General features: G+C 47.8%; 2 pseudogenes; one reads left to right on the top strand and one right to left on the bottom strand.

The window, feature by feature from the left end:
* Positions 1-1547: 1547 nt before the first annotated feature.
* On the top strand, positions 1548-2720 carry LOC144098253 (uncharacterized; annotated as a pseudogene).
* Positions 2721-14518: 11798 nt separating this feature from the next.
* Positions 14519-27652, bottom strand: part of LOC144119219 (histone deacetylase 8 pseudogene) — a 31990-nt pseudogene continuing 18856 nt past the window's right edge.

Raw genomic sequence — 27652 nt, 5'->3', positions numbered from 1 at the left:
GATATTTCCTTCCACGAGATTCCAAGTGGCAACGCACTAAGAGCACAGCGGTTAAAAGTTATTTCTAGAAAGAACTGGGTGCCGAATACCACATCTCGTTATTCAGTCGTCTGCAGCAAGCATTTCCTTTCAAGCGACTACAAGGAAGGATGCAAAACCCGGAAGCTGAAAAGAGGTGCGACTCCAAGCATTTTTCTGGACTATCCGCAATATATGCAGCCACCTGCGAAGAGACCGCGCAGCGATATGCTGCTGTGTGAAAATGGGAAGGTGTCCATTCCGTGCCCCCAAGCCCTGATTCGTGCTGCTTCCAAGCAGACAGATGCAAGGTGCCTTTGTCGCAACGCCGACGTCGTCGGTCAGTCTCCACCACCAACTACGTTGTCTCCTGCACTTGAAAGCTCTGCAAACATGGATGACTCAATCAGTAACAATGAGCATGTGGTCGAGCCGGAAGCCTCAACTCCGAGCACTGCAAAAAAGTAGGTGACACAGGCTCACATCCGCAGTTCTATTTCTGTTGTCGAACGCCAGAAGTGGCGACGAAAAGAGCGGGACTTGAAAACCCGAATAGAGCGACTGAAGCAAAAAGTGGACAAGTGCAAAGAAGAACTAAGGCAACTGAAAGAGGACTGTCATCTTGCTGCTTTTGCTGGCGTCGTCAAAGCAGCGAGTGAAAAGCACTTAGGTGCAAGCCTTCTGGTCGACCAAGTCAAAAACTTTTCAAAAATCATGCCAACCTGGTCCGAGCTTGTTGTGCGTCATTGCATAATTTTAAGGAACCTGTCAACCAGTCAACACGGGCATATGAGCACGTCCGCAAAGAAAGTCTCCTAAAACTGGCATGCAGCTCTACTTAGCAAAGATTCCTCGGAGCCAATTCAGGCGAGGTAGGCTTCACATCCCTTGTTAAGCAACGCCTTGAGGTGGAGGTAACGGGCTTAAAAGCCGAGCAGGCCAAGGTGTGCTCGTTAGTAGTTTATGAGATGCGAATTCAGCAGAGGCTTCAATATAACAAGCAGAGAGATTCATTTGTGGGGGAAGCAGACCTGGGGAAGAGCACGGAAGACAGAGCCAGTAGTGATACTGTTTTAGCCAACTGACTTCAGTGTTTTGTGCTAGTAGGGCTTTCAGTGTGCATCCAGGTACCTGTGGGGTATTTCTTCACGAGAAACTGCACTTGCCAGTAGCTGTTTTCCCTTATAAAGTACGTCCTAAAAGAAGTGGAAAGAATTTGCTTTAAGATTGTACGGATTGTGGCCGATAATCACAAAATCAACGTTCTTGCTTTTCAACTGCTGTGTAATGGAAATTTAACGCACTGCATACAGTACCTTCAAGATCTGACACGAAAGTTGTTTCTTGCGGTCGAGCAATGTCACATAATTAGGAACGTGAGATCCCAACTCCTTGCCCGTGACCTCTGTAAGGACGGCGAGGTTTCCTCCTCCCACCTCAAAGACCTCTACAAGATGCAACAAGAGAGCATCGTGAAACCTGTTTGTTTTTTAATGCGTAAGCATATCTTTCCGTCAAACATTGAGAAAATGAATGTTTCAAGGGCTGTCCAGGTCCTCTTACCTCCGGTCACTGCTGCGCTCAAACTCATCGAGGAACAAGCAGGACACACGTGTGACATGAGCTTTGCAGCTGTGGGTCCAACTGTCATGTTTATGGGTACGATGCACCGCTGGTTTCTTTCTAATGGATGTGAGCAATTGCGTGCAGCACATTCATAAAAAAAATGCCAGACAGCAGACAATATGACTCTGTCTATGAGGGGTGCCTGAGTTGGCTGACAACGTCCTTCTTAAGCTTTCTTCAAGACATGCGGCGTAACTGCCAAGCGAAACGGTTCCTAAGCAAGGAAACGTATCAAGCACTTGTGATGACAACAAAATCAAACGTGGAATGCGTCAAGTACCTCATTGCTAATGAAGGGTTCAAGTTTGTTTTGACCAGAAAGTTTTCTTCGGACCCCATAGAGTCATTTTTGGCTGGTTAAGGCGGTCTGCTGGAAGCAATGATCAGACAGACGCTAGAACGGTACTCGCTGGCGTAGAGAAGGCCTTGAAAACTGGCTTAGTGTCTGCTTGCCAAGATAGCAATGTAATAGAAACGTAAAGGCAAGCACTTGGAGCCCTGAGCAGTACACACAAACCTGCAGTCACACAGCGCGTGGACGACTTCCCACAGGAGGCGAAAAGTCTCCTCGAAGACCTTCTGAGGACACAGAAAACGTTGCTGCCAGCGCCGGACACTGCAGCATTTGCAATGTTAGGAGGTTATTTGGCTCGCGTTGTTCAAGAAAAAAATTGATTGCAGGAACTGCAATGCTCTTCTCACATGACCAGCCTCATCTACGCCCAGTGACAGTTTGATCCGTCATCAGGACAAAGGAGGTCTCCTTTATCCTTCAACGCAGTTTGTGTATGTTCTGTACGCCCTCAAGAACTACGTCGAGGTGTTGCTGAACAAAAGAAGGTTCTTATCAAAACCCCTGCAAGCTGCCGTCAACAATGCAGTTGATGCTCTTGCAGAACATGTAGCACTGAAATGTGAGCTTGCTTGCAATGACCATCACAGCCAGCTTCTGAAACTCATCTGCACAAAGTTTTTCGGCCTGTTTTACGAACTATGCGTTATCAGTGACTGACAGGAACAACGTAGTAAAGCCGCTCACATCAAAGCCTCTATCTAGAAAGATGTTAAAGTTGTGAAAACTTTTTTGCGCATGTATGTTCTATTCTAATTACGACAGTAAAAATTTTTTCATTCACTCATCGCTCGCAAAAATGCTTCCTTAATGTTTCTGCTTATATATTGGATCAGATACAACTTGTGCTGAGAATGCGTGTTTTGTACAAAGAAGCACGCTAATAATTACCGTCGATAAAGGAGAAAACTGAGGAATTCTCGGTACTGCAGCAACGTTCGATATGTATGCCCGGTCGCCGCTTTTATAATTTCCTCAATGAGCAGCTGTTATTAAATTACATGTGCACATGGCTTAACAAAAACAACTTAGCAGTTTAACGATCCTTGCCCGCATATCATTCTTACTAAAATGAGAGGAGTATACACAGTAGCAGAATTGCGCGCCGCGTTTTACGCTGCTTGCTATTCCTGCCGCGTCGTCTGCTGCATCCAGGGCTGCGCGCGCCACTCGTTGGCAGCTTCGCGTACTAGCGCGAACGGCGCCTAACAATGGCGTTCCCCACGGTTGAGCAGGCATGAAAAAAATAGAGGAGGCTATGCCTGAACACTCTCCGTAATGATCACACTACGTATGACATCAGTGCTTGCATGCGCCGCTCGTGTTTTTTGGCACCGCGGGTGAAGAGGGAGGAAGAAAGCGCGTGAAAGCACGGGACGGCATCCGACCAATGGGAGGGCCTGATGTCGAAAGTATGGGCAGTATAGGAGGTGAGCGGCATCCTTCAGAAGTTAATGGTGGAAATTATTTCGGAGACCTTCACTACGGCGCCCCTTTCCCTTTTGTTCCTTCCTCTCTTCCTTTACGGCGCGGTTTCGGTGTCCAGCGATATATGTGATTCAGCAAGGTGGTTCATCGTAGCGTGAAGATTGGTTGTGCAAAAACGACATTCACATGAAAGAAGACTGGACAAGCGCAGTCCTTGTCTTCTTTCATGTGAATGTTACCTTTGCGCAACCCATCATTACGCAACATAGAGACAATTACTGTGCCATTTTCTTTCCTCAAAACAACAATTTTCAATTCTTTATTTTCAGTTCATTGAGGGGATTCAGATTACGTGTTTGCATTGCTTGCTCAGGTACTCTCGACGTAGCCTATGCAGCTACTTGGCGCACGCCAGTTGATGGCTTCAACGAAGCACGGAAACTGGCATATGGTTATGTAAAAGCACAACAGGCTCGCTTACTGTACTCACCGAAATTTTCATTGCGTATTTTTGCTTGCGAATGATGCTTACGCCATTATGAAACAAGAAAATCCTTTTTGTGAATGTGGCGTCCATATTTTTTTATGCAGGAAACTTAAAATTTCGCCACAAACACGTCCCTTTCCACCCTTGCTTGTTGTTAGGAGAGAATACAGTAGGAGACCTGTCACAAGTAGTTAGTGAGATTCGTAAAAGAAGGAAATGTCGCCAGGAAATAGATTTTTTAAAAGAACCAGTTGTCCAACAGCGCAACAGTGAGATCTTGCCAACCCTGTGCATGACAACCTCAGCTGCTTATGCACCATAAAACCAAACACACACATACAATTAGTTCAAATAAATCACCACATGAAATTCGCCTACGCTCAGCGCCTTATTTATAACTGAATTCACTCCATGCAGTTTCAGTTTCGCTTTCAGCAGTCGAAAGACTGTTGTGATGTCACAAGTGAGCACCAGATCTTGTGAAGCATACAAAAACTAATATATAGCTCATTGTTCATTTGCTGCCATCCTGACTTTGCAACAGTTCAGTGTAAGAATTTCAATCACTTGAAACAACAAAGCTGAGTTCACATTGCAGTTTTTGTATACCAGATCAAAAGCACATTGCCAAAAATTTGGTGCCCACTTCTTCAAAGAATGCTTGGTCCTCTCGCTGGCCTCTGTTACAGCACTGCGACTGACGCTGCAAACTTCAGGTTGCCTACAGCTATCATTTCACCCCACAGGAGCCTCTGAAATTTGAATTTTTCGCGTTTCTCTCGAAATTCGCTACAATGCTTGCGTGGGCGCATCATAGAAGCATGAAACACTCGCGGAAGAGGTGAGGGCCTGCCTCTTGCACTTAGCGAAAGCTCGTGAAAATAACGTGATAACGTTAAAGGCTCCCTTTTTCCAGAAAATCTGGTATTTGCGTTGTCAGCGTCATGAGCGAAAAATGACGGGCATGGCTCTGGCAGGTGGTCTCCAGAGAGCAACCTTTTGGAGGCTGGTGGGCCAGCTATAGGTGACGTTAACGGTTACGCTATCGCGTCAAACCCTTAAAACGGATCTTGTGTTTCCTCCAATTTTTCTTAGCAATGAATGCATGAAATCCGCGAGTATTTAAACTTGCAAAAACTGGCCCCGGGGTAATTTGATCATGTACAGATCAGAAGAATGTCTTTCGAAATGTCTTTCGATGTAATTGTGTGCAGCCTTTGTGATCATGCGTCTTATGTTATTCGTGTGTTCGCTCTAAAATTTTTTCACCGCTTTACTTGATGCTCCCGGCGCGGGAAGCTGTTTTGTCAGCATGCAAGCTGGCAATTTGAATCGGTGGCATAACTCGTATGCTTCCACGTTTTGTTTCAGGTCTTCAGCAGCAGGGCAGACTGGTCGCACTCATTTTCCTTTTTTGTGTGTGTGCAGTGACATCGAAGGGTGCTTGATGCATCTTGTTTTTGTTCGAACTTTGAAATAAAGTGGCTTGTGCTTGCGGCATCACTGCGTTGCTTTGTTCACAACTGGCCGACAGTAAATGAAATGACTCCAGTTCCAGTGAGCAATAGGGGCAGGGATTAACTGTAAGTAAATAAAGGAGTAATTATTCAGCATCCTCTGTAGCCATATGACTGCTCTTGCGTAGATGCTAATAGGCGAAGTGCCTAGACAGTTACTGCGCGATTTCCGTTCCTAAAACCAAACCAACCTTACTACACCGTTAATACAAACTCCGTTCTCTCCCCCCCCACCTTCCCTGCTGTCCTGCTAGCAGTCCTGGTTAGCTCTGATCCCCGGAGCTTTCTTCATAAACAGCGGGATTCCATGGTTTCATTACTTCCCTTTTAGCCGTATGGCTGCGCTTGGGTGGATACTAATGTCAAATTAAACCCTCAAAACCTTACTCCACCTTTGGAAATTGGGCCTGTAACTATATATGTACAACCTCTGTCAAGACAATAGCTTTTCAGCAGTTTACAAAGGTCTGTTGTAGCAAGAGTCCACACGTTATGTGCTGCTCCCGCTTGCTCCAGGTAAGTGATCTACGTGCAAAATATATTCGTTCTTGTGTCCTGGTTCTTTTCCCATTTTGGCTATGGGATTGCGATCCAAATTATCCTGTGGTCACTACAAAGATCGATCTCGGTGTGTAGCTACGTGATACCCGTCATGCTTTTGCCGCGAGTGAGGACAGGGCAGGTGTCACCCTGCACACTGCTACCTATTCTCGTGGGTGACGTGGAGTCTGTGAAAAGCTCCATGCCGAGGAAATTTATAAGATCTGCCTCCCTCCCTTTGGGCGAGTCCTGCCGATAGCCCCAATCCCTGTGTCGGACGTTGAAATCCCCTACCACCAGTAGTGCGTTACTGCCAGCAAGATCGTATGTTAGCTTAATGGCGTCAGGAAAGCTATAGGGCCCCACCCTTTTTTCTTAGGGGGGGGGGGCTGCTTAGACGTTTACAATGCACAGGCTCTTTTTGAAATTTATTTCCTTAGGAAGGATTTTAACGAGGTTTGCGTGCTCGGGTGAGACTTCTGCTGGGTACGTTACGTCCGATATGTGCCCTTGAAAGGGGTAGAAACCTCTGGATGCCGGGCATCGATCCGACCTCCTGTAGGCAGATAACATAGGGTTTAACTAGAGTGTTTTGTATGTGGCATTTCAAGTGGCTAGCTTTGAGCCGGAGGCTTCTTGCAATTCCAGTGCCAAACTTATAATTGTTCCTGTTGCTGTGATTTGTTAGAGGTCACAGTTATGACTGAAGGTCGATTCGCGATCGCTATTAGCCGCGTCTGTGGCGTGGCGCTTCTGGTGTTGTTCTGCGAGGGGTGCGGCGCCCCTTTTGCGGTCTGAACCCCGCATTTCGAGGGAAGGCCTCTTGTCCGCTGACTTCATTTCTGTTCTTATGACCTCTCCGACTGTGTTCTAAATGTCTGGAGCCTGCAAGAGCTGCTCTGGCATTTTAGTGGCGGGTCCGGGAACGGTACCATCGTCCGTGGGACCGGGGGCAGGACAACACGTCACCGCCTTGGGCCTTTCCTGGAGCCTGGCATTTTCGGTTTCTACCTGTTCTTTCTGTTCGAGCTTTTCCGTGAGCTCATTTACCTTCTCGGCTAGCTGTCTGTTGGTGTTTCTGCGGTCGTTATCTGAGCACGGTGGTTGCACTTCACAGGGTTCTAAATCACTTTGTGGAGTCACGGCTGGGCGGCTTACTAATTTTATTATTCGAGAAGTGTGCCATGAGGCATAAGTTGAGAAAGGGGAAGTGAAATGCAGGAGATAGAAAGTTAAAAGGAATGAAGTCCAGTTTCGCTGAGGTAGTCGCAGAGGTTGCCGGTGTGGTGGTTGTCCATAGTCCACTTCTCATTATCACACTCGCGGTCCCACCGAAGGCGCACCTCTTCGAGGAGCCGTTTTCTAACAGGAGCCGTTGCTGGGCACGTCGACAAGTGTCTCAGCAACACGTGCTGGCAGATCTTTTCCTGCCACTTCGATGCGGTGGTCTTCCTTTAAAGGCGATAGCCTTTAATGGTTCATATACTCGCGTCCGTCCATTACATTTTTGGTCACGTGACATCGCGATGCCACGCGATCTCTCTGCCACGCTCGCGCGAGCTGCTCTTCTCCTCTGTCGTGAAATCATTTCAAGCGCGGCAAATTCAAATCAGTGCAATGAGTCGCAAACGGCTTTCGCCTTCTCGCAGTTCAGAGATATCTAAGTGCCTCCAATGCTTTCTTCCGTTTAGCTTTGGAGGCTGCTAGTTCGAAATCTCCGTCCACCAGGGCGGTTAAAGAGGCCCAAACCCTCGCATGCGCAGTTAGCGGCTGCTGTTTCGGGGAGGGTAGTTTCGCTTTGACTCCTACGAGGGCTTGCTGCTTTTTATGACCCCAATAATGCATAAATTCTTTCGTTTCTTCGTTGATGGGGTGAGGGGGGATATGGTCGACTTGACAAAACGTGCAAACGTGTTGAAGGCAAGCGTTCTCGTAACGATAGCACGGGAGTGCGCTTTTCAAAACAGCCGGCAAAGAAGGTAACGCGTAGGACTAAAAGCTCAATAACCAGAAACTTGTGAGAAACTTGTGCGTCGAAAACTCCGTCTACTGCGCAACTGAAAACGCCCATTGCACCTGCGCATTTGTTCTCAGTCCGCACAGGAGGCATTCTGTGAACGTCTGGCTTGGAGAGCCATTAAGGTGGTCACCCTTGTGCCAAATGTTTTGTCGAACAAAACGCGTAGTCCAGGGGACAACGCCGGAAAATGAAGGGATGCTTGAAAATCCTTGGGAGATGTCTTTACCGCGTAGTATATGATACCCTATGAGGTGCATCAATGTTTCGCATGCGAGATTCGTGTTCTCGGTGTTCGTAATTTCGTCGCTTCGCCGCTTTCGCACGTTTCGCATGTTCGCGCAGTTTTGCTCCTAATTTGCATTTTCCAGCCAACGCTGCCCGGTGGGAGCGACAACCACTGCTGTGTGCCGTGATGCCATAACAATGGACGCCCATGAAGCCCGAAACGAGATTAATGGTGTGCCAGATGACGACGCCAAATATATCAGTTTCTCTTTTTGTTTATATGGAGAAAACTAAAAATTAGTTTCACAACGCATCTGGCGTCTTTTTTTTTTCTGGAATGGCACCGTTGGAAAAAGGCTGCGGCGGATGGCTGGTAAAGACGACTTGCAACCTAATTTTACAACACCAAAAATAGTTTTCACTGCTAAATAATAGATCACATAAAAAGAAAAAAAAACGCTATTAGGACGCCGATCACAGCTGAGGGGGTAGCACGTGCTAGCATTCGAACGATTCAAACAGCGCGCGCTTAACACCGAAACCTGGAGTAGCCCCCCCCCCCCCCTAGTATCCCCTGAAACCGGTTGGTACGCTACAATAAATTGTGCCACTGGCCCACTGTCACGGAAAACAAAATTAAAACTGGTTTTTGGGGAAGGAAATGGCGCAGTATCTGTCTTGCATCTCGGCGGACACCTGAACCGCGCGCTGTAAGGGAAAAAGGATAAAGGAGGGACTGAGAGAAGGAAGGAAGGAAGCTGCCGTAGTGGAGGGTTCCAGAATCATTTCGACGACCTGGGGATCTTTAGCGTGCACTGGCATCGCACAGCTCACGGGCGCCTTTGCGTTTCGCCTCCATCGAAACGCGGCCGCCGCAGTCGGGTGAGAACCCGGGTACTCCGGATCAGTAGCCGAGCGTCCTAACCACGCGGCGGGCCTGTCATGGAGGAAAGAAATAACTTTCGAGATGCCGTTATTCGTCGCATTTTTTTTTTTGAAGCCAGACGCACCAGACGTGACGGCTCCCCTCGCTATCCTCCGTTTCACGCATACAGGCAACGCTACGGAAGCTGCGGAAATAGTGCGTCCGCGAAGCCGTATTACTCTGCCACATATCATTCGCTTTTTTCGAGGCCTCGGTGAGTGTTTGGACGAAAACCGCGGTCCAAGCTGTCGAGGCGATCAGTGGTCTGGCCCCCTGGCTACAATTTTCACCGAGTGTGGCGTACTTTTTAGGCGCGGATGGTGTAAGAGCGATTGCCCTACCAGCCGCGTACACGTAATTTTTGCTTCTCGGAGTCTCGATAAGTCGCACGACGAAAATGTGACAAGAAGTAAAATGGGGTCCAGGAAACTGCCAGTCACGGGACCAAAAAGTCGTGGCACTAGCGATTTGTCGCAATGAAATATGCCTGTGTTCACTGTGCTTGTACGGCGAACTATGCATTTCTTGGGCGCCGTCTCAGCGCGCATGCGCAGCTGCGCCATCGGCCAAAAATTCCCAGCAGTCCTCAGGAAAACACTTGACTTCGGGCACGTTTCCTTTTTTCACGCGGCGCGGACAGGAAGGGCCGCTTTTTATGCCAGAGTGCACGAGAGTTCGTTCCAGCCATGCTCTAACTATAAGCGAATTGTAGTCCTATGCTGCAGTTCTTTGAACTAGAATGGAACCGCGCAGACGAAAAGAGGGACATGGAAATAAAACAGACACGGCAGGGCGCGGATTATTGCTTCCTGTGCGTCCCACTTTTCGTCTGCGTGGTTCCGTTGTGCATTCTAGTTCGAACAACTAACTATCCCACCTTTCACCGTAGACAGATTTGAAGTACAGCTGATACCGGTGGGAAACACTTTTTTTTCTCCTTTGAACGCCACATCCAAGATTCGCTGTTGCTTAGCTGCATTTCATACAATGCTGACGGATAACGCATTACTGTTTCTTATTATGATTCTGTTATTCCAATCAGATTATTTTGCTGGCGCTAATCCCGGCCAGCTAAAGTGGGGTGTGCAAAACACGCACTGTTACCGCGATCAGGTCACGCGAGGAAATGCTCTGGCTTTATGCTAATTAAAATGACGAAATTCCTGTTAACTAAATAATAATAATAATTGATTATTTTTTCTAACTGCTCACAAAGCGTACATCCCCGCACCGCTTAAGCACTGTTCTGCTTGTCTGCGGCGCCGGCAGCCTGCGGAATACACATGATTTCGTGGTACCTTTCGCGGAACGAAATGACTGGCTTGACATTATTCTTATTGAGGCCCATTGTAAAACAGGCGTGACATGTTACCATCTATGGAAAGGGGATTTTCGTGAGTAAAGAACAAGGTCCATTTAAAGTACATTGTAACACAGGCGCGACGTGTTACCATCGCTATTCTATGGACAGATGGAATTTTGTGAGTAACGAACAGGGTAAACATACACAGATACACTTTAGCTCCTCTACAGACACGGGAAAATTCCATAAAGAAACAAAGTAAAAAGGCCAATATATATTCTTACACCTCTAGAGACCTGAATAAAAAAAATTGAAATAGTAAATGCGCAAACATACAACGTACATTTAATGATAAAGCATTTAATGATAAAGTGCAAAACTTTTCATAGATTTTTAAGGAAAACATCCTTTAGCAATCATTTCACCTTTTTTATTATGTATGGTTGATATCGACATCTGATACTTTGTTCAATATTGCAGGCACATAGTAAGCTCCACACCATTTGCCATACTTGTTATAAATTCTGGGGACGCTGAATCGTTCTATGTTTCTTAAGGTGAACTTGCTTCTGGCTTCTCTGACTTAAACATATTATCGTAATAGAACCTGGCATAGATGGTATAGTTCTGGAATTCTTCAATTGGTAGGAGGCCTGCTGCCCTATATAGGTCTTTATATTTACCCTCTAATAGCACAACATACAAGACATTTTGGACACATTTATAAATTATACAGTTAATTTTCTTTTTTACTGTTTCTGAGCAAAAGCCGTACAGCGTAATATCATACCGTAACTGTGATTCCCTTAAGGACTGGTATAATATTCTTCTTATGTTGACAGCTGTGCAGCTTTTTATATGATACATCTGCGCTGCAACAGTTACGTAGCTTTTTACAAATAAGATTCACATGGTTACACCACGATAAAATAGGATTAAATTCAATGCCTAAGTACCAGACATAACTGCTATATTCTAGTGTGACACATCATTTTTCAGCATATAGAAATATTGGCCTTAGCACATTCAGTTTTTTGTAGGGATTATGAAAACACATGAGCTTTGTTTTTGAGCTATTTGGAAAAATGTAATTATCCTTGTACCAGTTCACTTCATAAATTTATGAACATCCGATTGAAGAGCGAATGGAGCTTTTTCCAAACTGGATTGTGCCATTACCAGTGCGGTGTCATCAGCAAACTGGTATAGCATGCAGTTCAAATTTAGGAATCCGAGGTCATTCACGTATAAGTTGAATAATAACGGTCCTAGAGAAGAACCTTGGGGAACACCAAACTTAGTGACTATTAATTCACTATTAGCTTAGACTTGAAGAGGGAACGGAAGAAGCTAGTGCAGAAGAATACCATTAACGAGTTAGCCGTAAGAGGGAAAGAACAGGAATTTAGGATAGCGCTGCAAAACAGATATTCGGCCTTAACTGAGGAAGATGATCTTGATGTTCATTCAACGCACGATAATCTGACATCAATAATTACGGAGTGCGCAGTAGATGTAGGCGGTAGGACAGTTCGAAAGGATACCGGGAAGCTATCTCAGGTGACGAAAGATCAGATTAAGAAGCGCCAAAACATGAGGACATCTAACCCTACCGATAGAATAGAACTAACGGAGCTATCAAAGTTAATAAATAAGCGCAAGGTAGCCGACATAAGGAAGTTTAATATGGAGAGAATCGAGCATGCTATAAAGAACGGAGGTAGCCTAAAAACAGTGAAGAGGAAACTAGGCATAGGTAAAAACCAGATGTATGCATTAAGTGACAAGCAGGGCAATGTCATTAGCAATATGGATAAGATAGTTAACGTAGCCGAAGAGTTCTACACAGACCTGTACAGTAGCCAATGTAATCAGAGCGTTAATAAGAAAGACAGCAGTGCACAGCAATGCGTCATCCCACCAGTAACGAAAGATGAAGTAAAGAAAGCCTTAGAAGCAATGAAAAGGGGAAAAGCAGCTGGGAAGGATCAGGTAACAGCAGATCTGTTGAAAGATGGAGGGGACATCGTGCTAGAAAAACTAGGCACCCTGTATACGCAATGCCTTATGGCCTCGACTGTACCAGAAGCTTGGAAGAATGCAAACATTATCTTAATTCATAAGAAGGGAGACGCCAAGGACTTGAAAAATTACAGGCCGATCAGCTTACTATCCGTTGCCTACAAAGTATTTACTAAGGTAATCGCTAATAGAGTCAGGGAAACGTTAGACTTTAATCAACCAAATGATCAGGCAGGCTTTCGTAAAGGATATTCCACAATAGATCATATTCACACTATCAATCAGGTGATAGAGAAAAGCGCAGAATATAACCAACCTCTATATATAGCTTTCATTGATTACGAGAAAGCATTCGACTCAGTGGAAACCTCAACAGTCATACAGGCATTGCGTAATCAGGGGGTAGAAGACCCTTATGTAAAAATACTGGAAGATATATATAGCAACTGCACAGCTACTATAGCCCTCCATAAAGTCAGCAATAAAATTGCAATAAGGAAGGGCGTCAGGCAAGGAGACACGATCTCGCCAATGCTGTTCACCGCATGTTTACAGGAGGTATTTCGGCGCCTGAATTGGGAACAGTTGGGAGTAAGAATAAATGGAGAATACTTTAATAATCTGCGATTTGCTGATGAAATTGCCTTGCTGAGTCACTCAGGAGGTGAACTGCAAATCATGATCAATGAGTTAGACAGGCAGAGCAGATCGATGGGTCTAAAAATTAACATGCAGAAAACCAAGGTAATGTTCAACAGCATAGCAAGGGAACAACAGTTCACAAATGGCAGCGAGAGCCTAGAAATTGTGCCGGAATACGTCTACTTGGGGCAGGCAGTGACAGCTGATCCGGATCAAGAGAGGGAGATAACTAGAAGGATAAGAATGGGGTGGAGCGCATATGGCAAATTCTCGCAGATCATGAGTGGCAGTTTACCAAATTTCCTCAAGAGGAAAGTGTACAACAGCATAATCTTACCGGTACTCACCTACGGGGCAGAAACGTGGAGGCTAACGAAAAGAGTTCAGCTTAAGTTAAGGACAACGCAGCGAGCCATGGAAAGAAAAATGATAGGTGTAACGTTAAGAGATCGGAAGCGGGCAGAGTGGGTGAGGGAACAAACACGGGTTAATGACATCCTAGTCGAAATCAAGAGAAAGAAATGGGCTTTGGCAGGGCATGTAATGCGAAGGCAAGATAACCGCTGGTCGTTAAGGGTAACGGAGTGGATTCCAAGAGAAAGTAAGCGGAGCAGGGGGCGGCAGAAGGTTAGGTGGGCGGATGAGATTAAGAAGTTTGCAGGCAAAGGGTGGATGCAGCTGGCAAAGGATAGGGTTAATTGGAGAGACATGGGAGAGGCCTTTGGTGTAGTAAGGCTGATGATGATGATGATGATGATGATGAATTCACTATATTCGTTAACTTTCACCATCTGTTTACGGTTCGTGAAGTAATTTTGAAACCATGCTGCAAACGGCCCTCGGAAAGCCAAATTTTGTAGCGTATATTAAGGCGAAAGTGACGCTCGTTTTTTGAACGCTATGAAGCCCTTGCAATGAGACAAGCAAGAGTAACTGCACAAATGAACGCAAAGAATCACAGCACGAGTTGAACAGATGTTCAAGACACTTTGATGTTTGAGAAGTTTTGTATTCCGCCGTTTAAGCGCTGGAAAAGGGTGAGGGCGGTTGAGGGCAGCGAGGATTGGGCATATATACATTATTTTTTTTTTATTACATTGAGGTAATATGCATTGAAAGGGTTATGTACAAAGAATGGGAGTTGACACGAGAGCGCCCGAACATGTCCACATCTCCCATCGGAGTCCTCCAGCCGCTTGCTCTACTCGCCGAAGAAAACAAAAAAAAAGCGTCGATGATTGACGGCTGCAAAGCGACCGCGCACCTCCCTCGCTGCGACCTTCGGCTACTGGCCGCCGCACACGTGGCACACACGCACATAGACCTCGGCTGCCTGACCGTCTCACGAGTTCAATGGCATTGTAATGAGGCATCGGCTCGACAACACGTATGTTTTTTTTTTACTTGACCACTCTCACCGTAATAAACAGGCAGTGCAGGAAAGGCAGAAGTGTGACGCGACGCGAAATATCAGTAATTAAAACAAGTTCACATATCGTACCTTCAGGACCCTCCAATCAGACTCACATGCTTCATTACTTCCTGCAGTATGCCCTCGACGTACTGGGCGTCATTCAGGCCGCGGCGAAAGCCAGGCTCCATGCTGAGCTAGTAGCCAGGTCCGTACACCATAAGGAATCGGTGTTCCGGGATGTCATCGTTCAGTTCTTGGCCCACAAGCGCCGCGGTCACCGCGGTCCAACACCGGGCACAGCTGGCAGCCTCGTACCCCCTTCCAGCGAGGAGAAGCAGCGCCAGCCCACAGCTTTGGATGACGAGAACGCACTGCACGAAGGCGGCTGGGGTCAGATTCCACGCGCCCAGCGGATCGCCAGACAGTCCGTCCGCACCGCACTGGCAAATAACTGCGTCAGGCGCGTTCCTTTGCCTGACCTCGCTTATCACCGGCAATACCGCGCGCAGGAAAGCTGAATCGCTAGCACCATTCCGAAGCCGCAGGTTAATCGAATAGCCACGGCCCAGGCCGAACCCAACGTCATTCACTGCTCCATGCCAGGGAAGAAACCGGGCTCGTACTGGTGAACAGACACAGTGAGCACCTTCTCCGTGCCTTCGAAGGCTTCCTGAACACCGTCGCCGTGATGAACGTCCAGGCCAATGTACACAACTCGTCCGAACTTTCGACGCAGTGCCAGTATACAAGCACGACGTCATTAACGTGACAGAAGCCGGCAGCCTCACTTCTGTGCGCGTGCTGCAAACCACCTTCCCAGTGGATAACAACATCACAAGTCCGCTCAATTAGGGCCCGTGCAGCCGCTAAGGTGCCACCAGCAACATTTTCACAAGCGTCAGGAGTCGCTCTGTCGGCGCACAGTCATCGACTAGGTTGTAGTCTTGAGCGCGACTTACGATATCTTCCCCAAACAGGTGTTCTGCTTCGCAAGACTCCAGAAAGTCGACGTAATCTGCAGAATGAAACAGGCACAAATCCTCGCGGCTGGCCAAGAACGGATGAATGGGGTGCAGATTCTTCAGCAGGTTGTATCCCTTCAGAAGCCCGTGGACCAGAAAACAACGCTTACGAATGCGAGGAACCCTCCCACATTCGAAGAGGTGACTCGGACTCTGGACGTAGCCGACTCGAGGTTTTGTTGATGTCCCTGACGCACAGTGTTCATAACCCACGTTAGGAACGACACTAACAGATGAGGGCAATTCTGATAATTTACTACGCGAGACGTTCGCCTGACTCGTCTAATCATCGCCGCCATCATTGTTTAAAAGAGTGGAATATATAGAACCACACATTTTGATGGCTGAAAACGCTGAACAACGCTATTCTAGCTGAACTCACGCACACACTGCGCGCTTAAAATGTAATATGGATTGACTTGGCTTGACTTGACCGGCGCTAGATATGAAGCTTGTTTTGTTAGTTCTGGTTCTGCTTTCTCGGTTCGCTCGATACCAACGTGGCTCAATACCATTTCATTTATTTATTTCTATTTATCATACACTACGGACCAAATACGGTTTAGTCCAGAGAAGCAGAGTACAAGGCATATGGTACAAAAACTGCGATCTTGAAAAAGTAGCATTCCGGTTAATAAAGCAGATACCAAAAATGGACAACACATACTGAGATGCACCCAAGCATAAAGCCACACAAGAAAGTAAACAGTTCACTTGAGTTTTACGAGTATTCTGCATGTACCTCATTCATACTCCAATCCTGTTGTATATAAGCCCCTCGCCTTTAATCTCGAATTACTTCAGTAGAATAGCAGTTTGGCACGATTGTTGAATCTAATTAATTGCACGCCGTCTGGGATCTTTCGTGCTGATTATGTTAGTAGCACTTGTGGTCGTCGTCTGTTACATGCTCTGCATTCTTTTAGCCTTAAATTCCTTCAAAATAATTTTCTTACTTTAGCCACAAGTTTGTTAGCCGTAAAGTTTTGGTGTTACATGCTGAGGAATATCCCATTCGTAAACACATGGCACGCCCGCTTCATTTCTATTTTCACGCGCTGCTGGCGACGCAGAATTCGGAGTTGAAAATTAACCATTGTGCTGTTGTGCAAGTTTGGTTCAATGCTCAAATGCTGTGCTTGTAATATAGTCTCTATCAACTGTGTCGTAACTCTTTGAGCACATGTTAAGTGCTATTATCTTCAGTGTAACGTCTTTTACAAATTGGGTTATTAAAACTAAAACATGTTTTCTTCTCTGCTCATAGCGGTGGATTTCTGCAGGCGTTTCAAGAACAGAAATAAATATTTCGTTATTTGAAACAGCTCTCACCCCAGAAAAAAAAGCTCAAAAGTAGGTCGCCATCCGTCCCATATTAACGCTACCCTATATCTGCTCAATGAACGGCTTCAGGCCTTTTCAATGTAAACTCATTCACTCATGCATTTGAGATGTTCTTTTAGACAACACTGGACATTGGTTAAAAAGGTATAAACCTATTACACCAGCCTGAAGACGGCCCCACCCATACACTGTTCAGCAAACCAAGACCTGCAAGGAAAAAAAAGTTGCTACTATAAAATGTCAATCAATGTCTGGAAAATAATGCCTACATTATCGTTAACTGAACAAAGAATAAGGGTATTACACATTATATGAATGTAAATTCGTCATGAGTAGATAAAAAGCCTCGAAGGTGTCGCAAATAAGAGCACAAAGAACGTTGGCAGAAATCATATATAGTGCCAGGCAGTATACATTTATTCATTATAACATGGACAGTGGTCAGCGAGGGGAAGATTCATGCTCCAGCCGAGTATCGCTCGCGACACTCGCTCAGCCTTCGGCGTTCGTCTCGTATTTCTGAATTGCGCCTTCCCCCGTCCCACGCTAGGGTGGTCCCTCTGCTTCGCCGGTTGCCATCTGCCACGACCTTCCGTCGGGAAATCGCGTGCAAAGTACCATGCGAGAGGTTCTTCGCTTTGAGCTGTCGCTCTTTTTCTCTCGCTTTCTACTTCTCTCTCCTCTCTCTCTTTTCTTTTAACATCGCAACTGCGGAGAGAAAGAGAAAAAGGGAGTCTTTCCTGAGAGGATGAAGAGTTGGAGAATGGTGGGAGAGGGTGAAGACAGGAACTTGGGTAGACGAGACAACGTTGGGCGAGACGCTGAGCGCCATGCCTGGCAACCACAACAGCTTTCGTCTCAACCAATCGGAGACGAGAGTGCTACTTAAGGTGCGGTCCTCCCAGTTTGCTCCACTCTTCTCATTCAGACTGAATGTATGCAGTTGCGCGGCTTCGCTTGGCGCGGCAAGTTCCGTGGAGGCTGCAGCGGCAGAGCGTTTGGAGGGAAGTTGTTCTGCATCTCTTATAGCTAAAAACTTCATTTCAAACACGCAGTTAACGCATCTCTATGGGAGTAGTCGAGATTTCAGTCGCTTTACACGCTCAGATCTCACGGCGCTGACCTTAGGGTACTATTTATGACAGTGCTGAACTTGACGCGAAGAAATACCTCATCACATGTAGGGGATGACAGCCATACGCAAACGCTTCAGTCACCGCAGCGGCCTGTGCTGTCCTGCGCACAAAAACAGCGAAACATCCACGAACGCCGACTTGCATTTTTATATCTCATGCTGCAGATCGTACGATTTGTGTGCTAAGTGATGACACCTTCGTGGTACACTATGTTTTCGAAGTTGTGTCTATGCGCACGTTTAATGCTGCTGACTATAGTACACAGTGAAAGGATTTTTTCTCCGAGCGCTCGCATACTTTTTCGTGAGCGCGTAGTCGCATTCATGTGCATCAGCTGAAGCTGGCGTACCAACGCGAACGCTTAATTACGACAGCGCGACGTGCACCAGAACTGCGCGATTCGATTTTACGGAAGTTCGTCCTAGCGGAGACCGGCACAAAATTCAATTTCGCGCTCTAGCCTGTCGCTGCGGGCGCTCGGCCGCGTTATCGCTTCCTAAGATGCTGGGTCCATGGAGTGAAATGAATGGCACTGGAAATCGTATGCGACAAACGTGCGCGTCAGCGTCTCTTTAACTGTGCACGAGCTGCGCACAGCACTGCATGTCCACAGCTTGTGCAAAGATCTGTCATCTAACACGCGCTCGTGTCAGAAAGACGCGTTCTTTCTCCCCGAACTTTATTGACTCGGCGGAAAGGGTGCGTTGCCTCAATCCAGCTGCCCGAGCGGGGCCCGTGATAACCTCATGCGCCCGGTCTGGGTTGCGTCAAAACTTTTGTGTACGCGGGGAAGGGAGAGCTGACGAGTCGGTCCGAAGGAAAAGAAATGATTAAGGAAAGAGCGCGGGATGCGGCGCTCCTAAATGACCAGTTTCCGAGTTACGGCAGTGCCGAAAAGTGCAGCCCATCGTTCAGCCAGACAATGGGCGACAACGGATCGCTCTCTGGCCACGAGTTTCTGAGAGGGAACAGGCTCGGGCTGGTGAAAACGCCGTTTAAAGTTCTCTGCGTGTGTGTCTGGGGACAGTGGAATTCTTTATTGCACAGGGGAATGTGTGCAGAGAATAATCGAGTACGGCGAATTTCGCGGGATAGGGAAGGAAGGAGAATGGAAGAAGTGCCGTTGCCTCATTTGTGAGCAGGAAATGGAAGAGGGAACAGAAGTGTACTGGTTTACTGTACTGTGTGTTAAAATGCAGTGTCTTGAACGTCGAGATGGCGGAATTAGGCTCTCCTTTTTTCCTTCCACTCGCGTTCTGTGGTCAATGGACACAGCTGTTGTAAACTCACACTGTGGATTTGAAAAGATTGCTTTTCAGAATCTACTTGCAGTAATGACGGCAAGTGCTTGAGCAATGGAGTTTTTTTTCTTTTTTCAGAATCTAGTGTAGCTGGGGCGTCCAGAACGTAAAATGTGCGGACAGTTTATTCGACGTTCATGTTAACATTATTTCATGTAGAGTAGTGATTAATCAAATCTCCTAGTTGCTCAATTCTTATACAGTGGGCTTTCATTAATTCGAAATCACTTAATCCGAACTGCCGTTTTATCCGACATTACGTTCTGGTCCCGTCAGCATCTGGTAAAGTATTCAGCTCCACAAATTATGTTTAAAATTTACGTCGGATCTATTCATTTTTTGCTGCTTACGTTGCAGCTGCGTGATGGCAGTTAAGGCTTATCGGAGAAGAACGACGCAGTTTGTAGACGCGTATGATGATGATGCTGAAAACGTTAAAAAGACACAAACTTCATTTTTTCCCTCTCATTGTGATAGGGAGAAAAAGTCGTTTAATGAACCAGGTGTTGCATTTCTACGGAGTGTTGCCTCGTTCAGAGACAATTGAAGAAATAATATCTTTTGGCCAAACCGTTGCCGTGTTCTCACTCAAATTTCGCGCTCAAATGTGACTAAGTTTTGTTGTATGCTGGGTTTGGGTCAGGTACTTCCCTGAATCGATGAGGAATAATCAAAAGTCCGCATAGTATGGGGCGACGCAGGACCAAAAAGGACGATTTCGCAACAGCTGTACTGGCAGTAGCACCTGTTGTCGGCTGCAGAATGACAAAAGCAGACGAATGCGTGACGCGAAACTAAGAGCGCTCCCCAACCTTTCGGAGGCGAGGGATCGCGCTACCAGTACAGCCGTTGCGAAACAGCCTTTTATTGGTCCGGCATCGCCGCATACTATGCGGACATTCGTATACTCCTCATTGATTCAGGCAAGTACCCACCCAAACGTAATATAAAACAAAAATAACTGCCAAATCCCGCCCCGGTGCGAAATTTGAACCCCACTAAGAGAGCGGTTAAGCCGACGGAATTTTTTTATCGAGATCCTCTGAGCGATACAACACCCGGTATATATGTCTTGTCCCTGCAAACCACTGTCCATATTTCAGCGCACACGGCCGTTCAGTCCGAGATACCGTCGCCGAGACCGTCTGTCTACCGTTCACTGTGCATATTCGCAGAGGGAAAGGCCAGTCCCAAGAGGAATCTGTATCTGCAGAGGCTTAGCTTCCACCGCCGAGTCCGTCTGTCTACCGTTCACTATATATATTCATAGAGGGAAAGGCCAGTCCCAACAGGAATCTGTGTATGCAGAGGCTGAGCTTCCGCCGCCGAGTCCGTCTGTCTACCGTTCACTATGTATATTCGTAGAGGGAAAGGCCAGTCCCAACAGGAATCTGTGTCTGCAGAGGCTTAGCTTTCGCCGCCGAGCCCGTCTGTCTACCGTTCACTATGTATATTCGTAGAGGGAAAGGCCAGTCCCAACAGGAATCTGTGCCTGGAGAGGCTTAGCTTCCGCCGCCGAGTCCGTCTGTCTACCGTTCACTATGTATATTCGTAGAGGGAGGGAAAGGCCAGTCCCAACAAGAATCTGGGTCTTGTTGTGATCGGAGGCCCCGACAGCGGGAACAGACGAGCCCGGCAGGCGCCATCGAACTATGCTTGACCCAAAGGTGCTGTCGTCCTGAGAAGAGGATTAGGAACGGCTCCTGGCGACGCTGAGCTGTGACGAAAGGCATCTCATCCCTTCGCCCGGAGTATGGAATGCGGCATTGCTCCCGAACTGCGCCCTCACGTGGACCGGCAGAAAGACGCGAACAAAGGCGCCGAACCCTCCTCGCTCGCGTGCACGTGCGGCCAGACAAAGCGGGGGCGGACACGGCTGATTCATCTTACCCTCTGGAATGCCCAGGGCCGTCAAGACGCCTCTTTCCCACGGAGGGCATCACCGCCTGCCTGCTAAGCCAACGACCTTGTGCACCTGCTCAACCGGTCGGAAACAATTCCAGGACCTCAAGGCGCCAGGATTCCTTATCGCCTGTGCACGTGTTTGTGGGGGCGGAGCGGTCACGGGGTTAGGGAAGAGACTATGAAGAGTGTGTCTGCCCATTGGACGCTTGATCAGCCACCGGTTTCCCTAGCTAGGTGCCTAGGGAATATCCACTCTATTTAAGCCGCGATTTGGCTGGTTTCACGGCACTTCATCTCGGACTTTTGGGTCTCCCTGCTTCTCTTGTAAATTTGTAGCACTTCATCTCTGACTTTTGGTCTCCCTGCTTCTCTTGCAAATATGTAAATAAACCTTCAAGTTTACCAACCCTCCTGAAGGCTTCCCTCCGTCGTCTGCAGAGTTCATCGTCATGTGGTGAAGACCTCGGTCCCGATACCCAAGCATATCAACTGGTTGGCAGCGGTGGGATGGTCTGCGCCTGGTCCTGACTCTGGTATGGTAAGTGCGCGGTCTTTCTCTTGGAGCATTGCCAGGTTTTACAACTTTGGAAGATTGTTAGCCTAGGTAATCGAAGGTTGGTATAAGAGGCAGCCGGGCCTCCTCTGACCACGTGAGTAGAGACTTGCCGTTGCTTAAATAGTCATGGACTGCAAGAAGCTGCGCAAACCAGACCTAGTTCTCGTATGCGGGGAATTGGGCATTGATTGTGGGTCGATCCGTAGAAAACCTGAATTGATTAGGGCAATTTAGGATTCCGGTGCGGACGAGGAGGAGATAGTAGAATGTTGGGAGCTAATTAAGGAGGAGTTGGAGAAGGAAAGGGAACAAAAGAAGCGAGAGGATGAACAAAAGAAGCGAGAGGATGAAGAAAAAAGGAAGCGCGAAGAGCACGAAAGAAAGCGCGAAGAGCACGAAAGGGAGCACGAAAGGAAGCGCGAAGAGCATGAAAGAGAGATCGAGAAAAAACGGCTCGATCTACAGATAGCCCAGGCTGCACAGGCAGAACGCACTAGGCTAGAGGTGCCGAACACAGTGGCAAGCCAGGCAGCATCAAAAATAAAAATAAAGGACCTCTTGCAAGCGTACAAACTTGGAGAGGACATAGGACTCTTTCTCGTGAACTTTGAGCGGGCATGTGAAAGTTGCGAGTTCCCGACCGAGTCTTGGCCGCAGAAACTTCTGACCATTCTTCCACGTGAGGCGGCCCAAGTACTCGCTCGTCTGGCAAAAGAAGAGGCGGCAGACTATACTAAAGTAAAGGCAGCACTCCTAAAAAAGTATCGCCTGTCCGCAGAGGCCTTTCGGCGCCGCTTCAGGGAAGCCAGAAAACAGCCTAACCAATAATTTCCGGATTTTGCGTATAACCTTAAGGCAGACCTGAAGGAATGGCTAAAGGGAGAACAGGCTTACGGAACTCACGATGAAGTAATAGAGGTGATCTGTCTGGAGCAGTTTTTTGGCTCTTTGCGGGAAGAAATGCGTGTGTGGGTGCAGGACAGGCCCGGAAATAAAACCCTTGAAAGTGCAGCAGAGCTGGCCGAAGAGTTCTATGCCAAGCGCGTAGCAGAGGGTGCGCGTGCCCCGGTAAGCCCCAAAGTAGAAAAAAAAATTTCCACGGATCCAGACAGGAGGGGCAGCAAGCCGCAACTGGGAGCGGAACGAGGGCCACAAAGCAGAATCAAGCAACCCCACAAAGGGGGTGACCGAAAAAGAGAGGGATAAGGCTTTTAAAGCCAGAAAGAAACCAGTGTGTTTCCGTTGTCACGAGCCCGGTCATTTCGCCCACGCTTGCAGGAAGCAGGAAATCGTTCTCTCCTTGGTGGAGGCGGGCGATGAGAACATCGCCTGCTAGAGCCATACCTGAAAGACATGCAGGTTAATGGAAAACCGTGCCGGGTTCTGAGGGACTCCGCGGCCACCATGGACGTAATCCACCCCACGTACGTGAACGCAGCTGATTTTACAGGGGAATGTGCAGGTAGTCAGGTGGCCGAAGAGAATAAATAGCGCGTGCTTGCCGATCGCACGAGTTAGAATAGAGGGCCCGTTTGACGTTCTGGAAACGGAGGCAGCGGTATCACCGAATCTGCCGGAAAGATTTCCGTACCTCTTTTCAAATCGGTCGGAGCAGATGCTCCAAGAAGAGGGTCGTAGTTTCGGCGATCGAACCGTCCAGGCGCTCACTCGTGTGAAGGCTCGCGAGATTGCAGCTGAAGTAAATCGTAGGAAGAACGAAGGCTCTCCCACGACGGGTCAGGCAGGGGCAAACCCAGGAGGCGATGCTTCTGAGACGAGCGGAGAGGCTCGCGGCAGGAACAGATGCAACGCCGAGTACAATGACTCAAAGGGGGTCCAGTTCGATCAGCTCGTGGTGCCGCAGAAATACCGCGCAGGCATCCTTAAATTGTGCCATGGTGGGGGTTGGTCTTGCCACCTTGGAGTGAAGAAAACTAAAGCTAGGCTTCTACAGGAGTTTTATTGGCCTGGCTGCGTCGGGGATGTCAAGCAGTTTGTAAAGTCCTGCGACACCTGTCAGCGTGTCGGAAAGCCAGGGGATTTAAGGAAGGCTCCGATGAAGCTAGTGCCCGTAATTAGCAAACCCATCCGTCGTTTGGTGGGGGACGTAGTCGGTCCTCTACCAGTGACTCAGTCGGGCTACCGCTACCGAAAAGGGCGGGAAAACGGGAATGCCGCCGGTCTCAGTCGTAGCTTTCCTGCATAATCTGGCGTAAAATGCCCTAATGCTTGAGAAAAGCTACCGTATCATTTTCGGTTTTTGTTTTTTTTCTTGCTTCTCCGTACCTACCTCATTGCCGAAAAAAAAGTTTCTTACCAAATTTCAGACGCATCTCTTTTGCGAAAAAAAAGGAAAAACAAAGCGGAATTAGTTTGGTTCAGCAGACTTCCGGGCGTGAGATGTTGGCGAGGGTTAAGTCATCCAAAATTTGCAGCCATATTGCTCTGTATTAAAGACCTGGCAATGTTCTGAGGCTGGCCGCGTGCTGCCTAGCCGGAGGTAAGGGCTGAGCTCAGATCGGATCGCTAATGCTCCGTTAAGGACCCCTGCCAGCTGTGCAGGTCAAGTGGACTGACTACTACGAGGCCGACTGGGACTCTGACGCCCATTCGTGGTGCACCGACCAGCTGCAACCACTTCGTGGCGTCTTCTTGGCGGCGGACGGATTGTTGTGATCGGAAGCCCCGACAGCGGGAAAAGACGAGCCCGGCAGGCGCCATCGAACTATGCTTGACCCAAAGGTGCTGTCGTCCTGAGAAGAGGATTAGGAACGGCTCCTGGCGACGGTGAGCTGTGACGAAAGGCCTCTCATCCCTTCGTCCGGAGTATGGAATGCGGCATTGCTCCCGAATTGCGCCCTCACGGGGACCGGCAGAAAGACGCGAACAAAGACGCCGAACCCGCCTCACTGGCTTGCACGTGCGGCCAGACAAAGCGGGGGCGGACACGGCTGATTCATCTTACCCTCTGGAATGCCCGGGGCCGTCAGGACGCCTCTTTCCCACGGAGGGCATCACCGCCTGCCTGCTAAGCCAACGACCTTGTGCACCTGCTCAACCGGTCGGAAACAATTCCAGGACCTCAAGGCGCCAGGATTCCTTATCGCCTGTGCACGTGTTTGTGGGGGCGGAGCGGTCACGGGGTTAGGGAAGAGACTATGAAGAGTGTGTCTGCCTATTGGACGCTTGATCAGCCACCGGTTTCCCTAGCTAGGTGCCTAGGGAATATCCACTCTATTTAAGCCGCGATTTGGCTGGTTTCACGGCACTTCATCTCGGACTTTTGGGTCTCCCTGCTTCTCTTGTATATATGTAGCACTTCATCTCTGACTTTTGGTCTCCGTGCTTCTCTTGCAAATATGTAAATAAACCTTCAAGTTTACCAACCCTCCTGAAGGCTTCCCTCCGTCGTCTGCCGAGTTCATCGTCATGCGGTGAAGACTTCGGTCCCGATACCCAAGCATATCAGTCTGTAGAGGCTTAGATTCCGCCGCCGAGTCCGTCTGTCTACCGTTCACTATGTATATTCGTAGAGGGAAAGGCCAGTCCCAACAGGAATCTGTGTCTGTAGAGGCTTAGCTTCCGCCGCCGAGTCCGTCTGTCTACCGTTCATTATGTATATTCGTAGAGGGAAAGGCCAGTCCCAACAGGAATCTGTGTCTGTAGAGGCTTAGCTTCCGCCGCCGAGTCCGTCTGTCTACCGTTCACTATGTATATTCGTAGACGGAAAGGCCAGTCCCAACAGGAATCTGTGTCTGTAGATGCTTAGCTTCCGCCGCCGAGTCTGTCTGTCTACTGTTCACTATGTATATTCGTAGAGGGAAAGGCCAGTCCCAACAGGAATCTGTGTCTGTAGATTCTTAGCTTCCGCCGCCGAGTCTGTCTGTCTACTGTTCACTATGTATATTCGTAGAGGGAAAGGCCAGTCCCAACAGGAATCTGTGTCTGTAGAGGCTTAGCTTCCGCCGCCGAGTCCGTCTGTCTACCGTTCATTATGTATATTCGTAGAGGGAAAGGCCAGTCCCAACAGGAATCTGTGTCTGTAGAGGCTTAGCTTCCGCCGCCGAGTACGTCTGTCTACCGTTCACTATGTATATTCGTAGAGGGAAAGGCCAGTCCCAACAGGAATCTGTACCTGTAGAGGCTTAGCTCCTTGAGTAGTGCAGAACACGGAGATGGAAAGTGCAGGAAAAGAACATCGTGTGACACGGACCTACACTGGAGTTAGTGGTCTTGAGCCTTAGTTGTGGAGGTTGGTTGTGGCCGCCAGGCCTTTGAGGAGGCCTCGACACACCTTAAGTTGTCGGTTTGGTTTGTTTCCCCCCTCACCTTTTGGCAGTGCGATAACGTGATTAAATAAGTTGGGCTAGTTGCTGCTTTTGATCCACCGACTGCGAGATATTACTAGCGTTAAAATACGCACAACGTATTTTAACGCTAGTGATATGTCGCAGTCTGTGCGATAGCGTCTGGGTCTATTTTGTCTTCTATGAAGATAAGGCCTTCTATGCTCTCCTGTCGTATAAGCAAACCGGAAAAATGTGGTAAAACATTTCAATGACTCAACGTAAATCCTCCTGGCGCAAATAAGAGCTATGAAGAGCAGAGAACGATTAAAAAGTAAGAAACGTATGTTAAGAGTTCTGGGCCGTTGTTGCCTTCAAGTTCTACGTAGAGGTTAGATGCATTGTGTATATTGAAGATTTTAGATTTTTGTCGCAGAGAACGCATTGGGTTATAGGAGATAATTTTTTTGACCAGCTTCAGAATTATTTTAATATCCCGCTTTGGGAAAACCATGAAATGCCCGTTTTCTTCAATGAAGGAAGTCATAGAAACTTAATGCAAAAATAAAACCATCCCTGCTTCACCGGAGTGAAAAAAATTTGTAGACCCCACCTCGTGGAGTCAGAAAACCCGTTAATCATGATGCCCGTTGATAAATTAAGATCACCATCATCAAAAGTCACGACATTAATCATGCTGAAAGCCTACGTTTGAAGACGGGCAGGTCATTCTGCTTTATCACGGACAAAAAGTTATCGTTCACGGACGCACTAATGGATGCGGGAAAAACAGCTCTCCCGGGCTCACATTTTTCGAAGCGCTTTTTCAGAGCAGGCATATATACTGGGAGAGGGCATTAAGGGGAGGGGGGCGCAGAGAAATAGGGCAAGGCTAATAATTATAGCGGTAGGATAGCATTTTCTCCTAACAGTTATTATGGTTGCCACACTAAACAGACACAAAGACTTGCTGCAGCTTTGTCAAACATGTTCATGCTTAGAGGGCTCAATGTTAAGCCAGGTAGCAGAACCATATATGGCATCCCTAGAGCTACATGTTCCTAGATTGTGAGCAGGCCCCTCTTCTTCACTCCTGTGCAGCTGTGTATTATGAAATATGCTGTCATTGCCCTGATGCGTGAATCATCAGCGGACCTTGTGGGCAGGGTAGTTTCGACAGAGGTCGTGTTCTCTAAACGAAAACTGTTCATTGGGCTGACTTGCGCCCACAATGGACTGAATCCCTCGGCGGCGGTGAAACGACAAGCGTGCTCGGCGGTCGTCGAACAGAACGCCCGCTGCTGTCGGTCGTGCTCAATTTAAAGCTGATAGCGAACTTTCAAGATAAAACGTGCAAAGTTGCTAGAACATTTCGGAACAACGTAGAATCAACTATACCTGGCTGCGATCAGTCGAGATAAATCTAGTCGCGTCTTGCGTCGCAAACAAACCGATGAAGTGGTGTGGCGGCAGATTTGAAAAACGAACACTGCAAATATTCGCGGCATTACTCCCCTCTCAAAGAAGCATCGGCCCGATGCATTAAAACAAATAATGCGACTAGTATGAGATAAAAGGGATCT

This window comes from Amblyomma americanum, chromosome 1 (assembly GCF_052857255.1).
Source record: "Amblyomma americanum isolate KBUSLIRL-KWMA chromosome 1, ASM5285725v1, whole genome shotgun sequence".
NCBI lineage: Eukaryota > Metazoa > Arthropoda > Arachnida > Ixodida > Ixodidae > Amblyomma > Amblyomma americanum.
Note: the sequence above shows the minus strand (reverse complement) of the source record. Positions and strands in the feature narration are given on the sequence as shown.